The following is a 7,983-nucleotide window of genomic DNA, read 5'->3' as shown; positions in this document are numbered from 1 at the left end:
CGTTTTTGGCCTCCTGATTTACATTTGCTCTCGTCCAGGTTTATTTATTTGTATTTTTCTGTAGGCTGCAGCTTTATGGAATGAAACAATGCATAGGCACCATTTTGAACCAATGCATTTCCTGAAAATCTCCAGAAGTTGATTGTGGTAAATATAGACTCTCTAGACTTGTGCATTATAAGGAGGGACTCTGTTCCCTAAAAGCTAAAAAAAAGTATAAAATCCCTAACTACACTTGGCTTTTATTTTGTTTTTTTATTATTATTATTACTTTTTGAGATGGAGTTTTGCTCTTGTTGCCCAGGCTAGAGTGCAATGGTACAATCTCGGCTCACCACAACCTCCACTTCCTGGGTTCAAGTGAGTCTCCTGCCTCAGCCTCCCGAATAGCTGGGATTACAGGCATGCGCCACCATGCCCAGTTAATTTTGTATTTTTAGTAGAGATGGGCTTTCTCCATGTTGGTCAGGCTGGTCTCGAACTCCTGACCTCAGGTAATCCGCCCACTTCAGCCTCCCAAAGTGCTGGGATTACAGGTGTGAGCCACCATGCCCGGCCCTTATTTTATTTTATTTTTTTGTGATGAAGTTTCATTCTTGTTACCTAGGCTGGAGTGCAGTGGCACAATCTCGGCTCACTGCGAACTCCGCCTCCTGGATTCAAGCAATTCGCATGCCTCAGCCTCCCGAGTACCTGGGATTAGAGGCGCCCACCACCACACCCGGCTAATTTTTTGTATTTTTAGTAGAGATGGGGTTTCATCATGTTGGCCAGGCTGGTCTCAAACTCCTGACCTCAGGTAATCCACCCGCCTCTGTCTTCCAAAGTGCTGGGATTATAGGCGTGAGCCACTGTGCCCGGCCCACTTTTCCTTTTAGGCACAGTCTTGGCCTAAATTTCCAGCGTTTTCACTTTTGTTCTTTTCCTTCACATTTAAGCACACATTCGACCAGCTTTAAGTCTAGAGAACACCAGATTTAAGAACTGCCACTTGGGTACTTTTTTCCTTTGTGTCAATTAAAGGAAATGTGTCACTAAAAGAAGCAGGTAATGTAATACATTTCTTTTTTTTTTTTTTTTTTTGAGATGGAGTCCTGCTCTGTCATCAGGCTGGAGTGCAGTGGCTCGATCTTAGCTCACTGCAGCCTCCTCCTCCCAGCTTCAAGTGATTCTTCTCCCTCAGCCTCCCGAGTAGTGGAGACTACAGGTGCATGCCACCACACTCAGCTAATTTTTGTATTTTTCCATTTTCTTTTTTTTTTTTTTGAGACAAAGTCTCGCTCTGTCACTCAGGCTGGAGTGCAGTGGCATGATCTCGGCTTACTGCAAGCTCGGCCTCCCGGGTTCACACCATTCTCCTGCGTCAGCCTCCTGAGTAGCTGGGACTACAGGCGTGTGCCACCACACCTGGCTAATTTTTTTTTGTATTTTTAGTAGAGACGGGGTTTCACTGTGTTAGCCAGGATGGTCTCGATCTCCTGACCTCGTGATCCGCCGGCCTCGGCCTCCCAAAGTGCTGGGATTATAGGCGTGAGCCACCGCTCCTGGCATTTTTGTATTTTTATTTTTTGAAACGGAGTCTTGCTCTGATATCCAAGCTGGAGTGCAGTGGCGTGATCTCGGCACACTGCAAGCTCTGCCTCCCGGGTTCATGCCATTCTCCTGCGTCAGCCTCCCGAGTAGGTGGGACTACAGGCGCCTGCCACCACGCCTGGCTAATTTTTTGTATTTTTAGTAAGGACAGTGTTTCACCGTGTTAGCCAGGATGGTCTCCATCTCCTGACCTTGTGATCCGCCCGCCTTGGCCTCCCAAAGTGCTGGGATTACAGGCATGAGCCACCGCGCCCGGCCTAATTTTTGTATTTTTAGTAGAAATGGGGTCTCATCGTGTTGGCCAGGATGGTCTCGACCTCTTGACCTCATGATCTGCCCGCCTCGGCCTCCCAAAGTGCTGGGATTACAGGCATGAGCCACCGTGCCCAGCCTACATTTCTTAAATAATTTAAGAAATACGGCTCCACTAGCAAAGTTGCCAAAAATAAATTGATGACTTGTGGGAAGGACCCATATGTTATCCAGCTCTTGTGTGCATTTCTGAGTGGGGCTTTCAGTAGTACTTTAGGATATAAATGTTTGTGTATAATTTTTGAAAGTGAAAGTTGAGGGCTATTTATATAAATTAAGGGGAAAAGGACGTGATTATTCCCATTTTATAAGTAAATCTTACACTCAGCCAGTAAATGGAGATGCCATGTTTTTTTGGTTCACATCTGATGTTCTTCTTGCCCCTCTAGACTATGTTCCTACCACTCCTTCCTCTGTTTCCAGATGCTTTAGCCCTTTTCCCATCTGTAGCTACCCCAAAAGAGCAGAAACTGGGAAACTTCTAAGGCCTTGCCAATGTCATCTTGGGGTACTTTTGCCAGAGCCACACACAAATATGCTAACCTTGACTGCCAGCTATCAGGGCAGCTTTAGAGCTCATTTAGTTCTCTCATTGAAAAATGGAGAGGCTGTAGCTCCCAGAGAAGTCATGCAGAGAGATGAGGGTGGAGTCAGGACCAAATTTCAGGCCCAGGACTCCTGGCTACCAGCATGTGCCAAAGTACAGCAGCTGGACCTCCCTGAGGTGCCACATGATTTTAGGTGGAATGTGGAAACATTTTAATACTAGTATTTCTGTCTTATTCTAATTTATATTAAAAGTATAACTAGCACTTTATTCCTTAGGATGGGGGTGTTTTTAAGAGTTTGTTTGTTTATCAGTAGAGATGGAGGTCTCATCCTGTTGCCCAGCCTGAAAGTCTTTTCAAATGATCTATTAAGTTACAGTACAGGGGATACATGCAAACCTCAAAGCCTGTGGAAGGGGAAGGCAAATACTGGATCTTGGGAACCACTGTAATCTACTTTGTGTCTAGTCTATTTCCTACATCCATTGATGGTTCCTGCCCTGGCTGTGCTTTCCTGTTGTCTCTCTTTGATGCTGGATTCTCTGTACCCTGCTCCCACACTGCCTCCTGCTGGCTTTCCTCAGATATCAAGGACCAAGTAGTCACATTTCCCCTACCATGCATTGGTGTCGCTTCTTCACTGAAGAAAACACCTAGGGACTGACCACTTCCCACCCCTCCACCAGACCTACTCCAACCCAGTGTGTTCTGAGGCTTCAGGGTAAGGCAGTTAGTGAAATTTTTCTCTCCAAATCCTGGAAGGTTAAGGGTTGTAGTTAGAAGTTCCCCACCTAAGCATGTGCTCGAGGTGTCAAAAATTGACAGGCAGGACTGATGATATGGCCTTATCGTCTCCAACCCCATACCTTTAACTCCCAACATTGCCTTTCTCTTGCCACACCCTCCCTCTCCATTTCTGTTACTGCCTGGGTGTCTTAGGCCACAGACCCCAATTACTATTGCATGGGGAATGGCTGAAACCAATTGCATTACAAGTTTGGGCCTCCCCTGAGAATTTGGTGTCTTTGGATTGTGAGTACTCACTTCTTGGGGGTGGGATCTCTCCAAGATGGGTCACTATGATTGTGTAGAGCATTCCCAAATCAGTCTTTTTGGTTAGAACAACTCTTTAAATCACCTAGCTTGCCCATCATTCAATACTGACATCTCGGCCAGGCGCGGTCGCTCACACCTGTAATAGCAGCACTTTGGGAAGCTGAGGTGGGCAGATCACCTGAGGTCAGGAGTTCAAAACCAGCTTGACTAACATGGTGAAACCCCATCTCTACTAAAAATACAAAATTAGCTGGGCGTGGTAGTGCATTCCTGTAATCCCAGCTACTTGGGAGGCTGTGGCAGAATAATGAATCACTTGAACCTGGGAGGTGGAGGTTGCAGTGAGACGAGATCTTGCCACTGTACTCCAGCCTGGGTGACAGAGTGAGACTCTTGTCTCAAAAAAAAAAGAAAAAAAAATCAGTGATCCAAAAAAGAGTCTCTAAAGGGAGAACAAATCCTGAAATGGAAACAGTATGAGGACAACGTTAAGCAAGTTTGAGACTGGTCCAGCCAACTTTTGTGAGCAGGATCTTTCCCTGCCTTCTGGACCTTACATCTGGGTGTCAAGCCAGAGGATTTTCCTTCTTCATTTTATAGCCAATCCTTTGGGCCTTTCAGACAGTTTCTGGGAAGATGGACTGAGTTTTTGCTATCTTCCTATGTTTCCCCTTTTTCTTTTGAAAATAGGCAGGAATAAATATATATGAAGCAATCTTGATAGCTACCTCTGTGGCTTCAGAGTTACTCTTCTGTTATGACACTCCATGGGGTCTGACAAGTATTCTGTTGTAATGGAATTTGGCATAATGCATATACTTTTTCATTTTTCAGAAAAATGTGATTGATGAGGCATAGAAATAGTTCCTTTCCTCTGTGATGAAATTATCAAGTTAAAAAATTATTGAAATGATTAGGGCAAAGTTTCCTAATTGTCTTGCATTCTCTGTTTCATTTCCCAACATAGACCCCTGCCCCTCCATCAGATAGCACAGATTAATTTTTAAGATTAATATGAATTCGACTGAATTTTCTTTGGAGACTTTTAAAAAGAGAGTTTAGGGACCACATTTATGTAGCCTAGATTGTCCTGAAGCCAGAATTCAAGAGTAGAAGTCTTTTGTCATGTAGGAAAGGCAAGGCTGTGAATGTGAAGGTGACGGGTATTCTGGGTGGCCTGCTCAAGGGAAGAGAAGGCATCTTTAAGAGACAGATGGCTGAGTGCTAGCCATAGCACTGGCCCTAACTTGCCACATAACTTCAATCAAGCTGTTGTCTCTGAGTCTCATCTGTACAGTGGGAATAATGATGCCTGCTTTCCATATTTCATAGAGTTGCTGAGAGGCTCAAAGGAAAATACATATGAAGAATGTTTTGTAGGCAAGAATATGCCATCTCTGCTCTCATGTCTTTTAATTTTCTATAATTTTTTATTTTTTAAGACAGAGTCGCACTATGTTTCCCAGGCTGGTCTCAAACTCCTGGGCTCAAGTGATCCTCGGCCTCCCAGTGTTGGGATTATAGGTGTGAGCCACCATGCCTGGCCTAAATATTTATTAATTTGCTTAAAGGTAACAGAAAGCCCATCACATGTTAACATAAATAATTTTTTTTCTTTTTGTTTGAGACAGAGTCTCACTGTATGGCCTAAGCTGGAGTGCAGTGTTACAATCTCGGCTCACCACAACCTCCGGCTCCCAGGTTCAAGCAATTCTTGTGCCTAGCCTCCCAAGTAGCTGGGATTACAAGTGCCCGCCACCGTATGACCTCAGGTGTTCTACCCACCATGGCCTCCCAAAGTGCAGGGATTACAGGCGTGAGCCACTGCTCCTGGCCAATATATATATATATATATTTATTTATTTTATTTTTTTTTGAGATGGGGTCTTGCTCTGTTGCCCAGGCTGGAATGCAGTGGCATGATCATAGCTCACTACAGCCTCCATCTCCCAGGGTCAAGCAATCCTCCCACTTCGTCCTCCTGAGTAGCTGGAACTACCTGTGCCCACCACCGTATCTGGCTAATTTATTTTTAGTAGAGATGAGGTCTTGCTATGTTGTCCAGGCTTGGTCTCAAACTTCCTAAGCTCAAGCATTCTTCCCACCTTGGCTTCCCAAAGTGCTGGTATTACAGGCATGCGCCACCATGCCCAGCTAATTTTTGTATTTTTAGTAGAGATGGGGTTTCACCATGTTGGCCAGACTGGTCTCGAACTCCTGGCCTGAAATGATTTGCCCACCTCGACCTCTCAAAGTGTTGGGATTACAGGCGTGAGCCACCGTGCCCGGCCCACTACCAGTCTTATTAGAAAAAGTCATGGGAAGCTATCAAGCTTACATTGGGAAATACAAGTCAGTTGTCAGAAATTGTTTGACTTACATGCTTGAGTTTTATCAGGCCAGGTGCAGTGGCTCACACCTGTAACCCTAGCACTTTGGGAGGCTAAAGTGGGCAGACTGCCTGAGCTCAGGAGTTCAAGACCAGCCTGGGCAACACAGTGAAACCCTGTCTCTACTAAAATACAAAAAATTAGCTGGGCGTAGTGGCATGTGCCTGTGGTCCCAGCTACTCAGGAGGCTGAGGCAGGAGAATTGCTTGAACCTGGGAGGCAGAGGTTGCAGTGAGCCGAGATCACGCCACTGCACTCCAGCCTGGGTGACAGAATGAGACTCCGTCTCCAAAAATAAAAATAAAGGCTTGAGTTTTATCATAACCGACAATGCTATCAGGTTCTACTTTATTTTTAAGAACATGTCTGCCAAATATCCAGTGAACAACTAGTCTGTATAGCTGTTCTTTCCATTAAAAATGGTGTTCCATGAAGAAAGCTATTAATTCAGCTCCAAACTCAAATTGCAGAAGTGCTTTTCCTCAAGACAAATGTTGTACTTAAAAGTGCTTAATGCAGGCCGGGCGCGGTGGCTCACGCTTGTAATCCCAGCACTTTGGGAGGCCGAGGCGGGCGGATCACGAGGTCAGGAGATCGAGACCACGGTGAAACCCTGTCTCTACTAAAAATACAAAAAATTAGCCGGGCGTGGTGGTGGGCGCCTGTAGTCCCAGCTACTCGGAGAGGCTGAGGCAGGAGAATGGCGTGAACCCGGGAGGCGGAGCTTGCGGTGAGCAGAGATTGCGCCACTGCACTCCAGCCTGGGTGACAGAGCGAGACTCCGTCTCAAAAAAAAAAAAAATTAAAAAAAAGTGCTTGATGCATACATACGTGCATTTAATCACATAAACATGTGTACTTAAATCAATTTTTATTGTCTTCATCAAAGACCTTTTAAATGAAACAGGTGTTTTTGGTTGTTTTTTTTTTTTTTTTTTTGAGACAGTGTTGCACTGTGTTGCCTAGGCTGGAGTGCAGTGGTGCGATCTCGGCTCACTGAAACCTCTGCCTCCCAGGTTCAAGTGATTCTCCTGCCTCAGCCTCCTGAGTAGCTGGGATTACAGGTGCGTGCCACCATGCCCAGCTAATTTCTGTGTTTTTAGTAGAGGGGGGTTTCACCATGTTGGCCAGGCTGGTCTCGAGTTCCTGACCTCAAGTGATCCACCTGCCTTGGCCTCCCAAAGTGTTGGGATTACAGGCATGAGCCACTGCACCCGCCTGGCCTGAAACAGGTGTTTTTTTACTGTGGCAGTGAAGAATACCTTGACCTCTAGTACAGCTTGGTGCAGTTGCCTTGATTTGTGCTAAGGCAGCAGTTTTACCCATTGCTACTTTTGTATCATTGTGCAAATGTCATCACAGTGACAATGCAGATAATGTCTTAGTATTATTAGGAAAATCGTTTTGATCTCAGGCACCCCACTATCCCCCCAGCCCAAAGGGTCTCAGAGATCCCTAGGGCTTTCCAGGCCACCTTTTTTTTTTTTTTTTTTTTTTTTTTTTTTTGAGATGGAGTCTCACTCCATTGCCAGGCTGGAGTGCTGTGGCATGATCTCAGCTCACTGCAACCTCCAACTCCCTGGTTCAAGCAATTCTCCTGCCTCAGCCTCCTGAGTAGCTGGGATTACCGGCACACACCACCATGTCCGGATAATTTTTGTATTTTTAGTAGAGACGGAGTTTCACCATGTTGGCCAGGCTGGTCTTGATCTCCTGACCTCGTGATCCACCTGCCTTGGCCTCCCAAAGTGCTGGGATTATAGGTGTGAGCCACCATGCCCAGCCTCCAGGCCACACTTTTGAGAACACTGATGTAATACATGCTCACAGCACTGAGAAACTTTTCCTCCTGTATTGCTATTCTGTGAGCATCCCTTCCATTAGAAGTTTTAAGTGGCTCCCAAATTCTTCACTCAGCAAAAGCACCTTGTTATGGAACTAATACTGAATAAGTAACAATCTTTCTTCTCCAAGAATTTTCTTGGGGATTGCTGAGTAAGGGAATAAGACAGATAGAGTTATAATGTTAAGAATTCCTTAAAAAGAATTATGTTAACTGTGATGGATGACAAAGGGAGAGCTAA

Source organism: Hylobates moloch, unplaced genomic scaffold, assembly GCF_009828535.3.
Source record: "Hylobates moloch isolate HMO894 unplaced genomic scaffold, HMol_V3 SCAFFOLD_20, whole genome shotgun sequence".
NCBI classification, from domain to species: Eukaryota; Metazoa; Chordata; class Mammalia; order Primates; family Hylobatidae; genus Hylobates; species Hylobates moloch.
The sequence above is the reverse complement of the archived record's forward strand: the minus strand, read 5'-3'. Positions refer to the sequence as shown.